Genomic DNA, 1303 nt, shown 5'->3' with positions numbered 1-1303 from the left:
TCATAGGTAATAATTTCAATTTTTGTTTCCAAACAATATCCTGATCCTGTTTGCTTAGGACTTTCATTACATTTCCTGAAGACTGTTTCACTCTTCTCTCTTAGTTCTTTTTAAAGATACATTTTCAGTGTGTTTTTGTGTTAATTATCTTAGAAAATTCCCATTTGACATTCCCTCACACATTTTTGAGGGACATCAATTATATATATATTCTTACCATGTTATTGCTATTATTTCTTGCTACTCTCCATGTTGCCTTCTCCTCTTTGCCTAATAGCAATCACTTACTTTCTGGACCTATATACATAGATATCTTTTTGGATTTTAAATTGAGTTCTGTACTCAACAGTAATATTCTTTATTCTTGTACCATCTTTATTTGTTTGCTTTTGGACAAAAGTGGATACAAGAGGACAGTTTCCGTTGAAGTTTGAAAGAGTTGTGAGGGAGATAATCTCAGATCGTCCACTAGCCTTAAAGAGAGGTCAAATAATTCTGAATGTTGCAAAGAAGTTGTCTTCTGCTGTACATTCATCTCTCCCATACTGATCCACCTCTTGAGCCCTTATCAGGATATTTGGTAGTGAACGTCAGCATGATCTAGTTTTTGTCATCTCATCTACTAACAGCTGTGTAACTGCTTTAAACATATCAGCTACTCTGAGGAAGGCAGATGAAGCTGATTACTTGCTTAAAGATTTATAGTCATGGAAACCATAAGGATTTCTGCTCTGTCTTTCAGTCTCTATCAGCCTGAATTAAGGTAACAGTGGTGCAGCAGTTCTCTACCTGTGGGTCTTGACCCCTTTGGAGGGTGGAAGGACCTTTTCACAGGGGTCACCTAAGACCATCAGAAATCACAAAATTCTGATGGTCTTAAGGAGACACCACTCCTCTATCATCTCCAGGAGGGCCCCCCATATGCACAGAGGCCCAAATATGAATACCTGACATAAAGAAAGACTGTTACCCATGCTACGACATGCTTCAAGATGAAATTTCATTTATTTGTCATTAGAAACAGATATTTCACAATCAATTATATATTGTTTTGGTGATTAATCACTATGCTTTAATTATGTTCAATGAACATAATTATGCTCCATGAAGAGCTGACTGGCCATCTCTAGAGACAGGATGAGCTGAAAGCAAGGGCACGTCAATGTGAATGCAGGCACAAACCTCCCCTGCAGGGAGAGGCCCTCAGGATCAAGTAAGCTCAGCAACCAGCCTCTGAAGCCAGTGCTGCTGGAGGGTCAGGGTGGGTTTCTTGTTGGGGTTGTGGGATTCTTCCCAGTCTCTT

Source organism: Echinops telfairi, unplaced genomic scaffold (genome assembly GCF_000313985.2).
Source record: "Echinops telfairi isolate 266 unplaced genomic scaffold, ASM31398v2 ScPeMD7_52;HRSCAF=179, whole genome shotgun sequence".
In the NCBI taxonomy this organism is placed as follows: Eukaryota; Metazoa; Chordata; class Mammalia; order Afrosoricida; family Tenrecidae; genus Echinops; species Echinops telfairi.
This window is presented reverse-complemented; position numbering follows the sequence as displayed.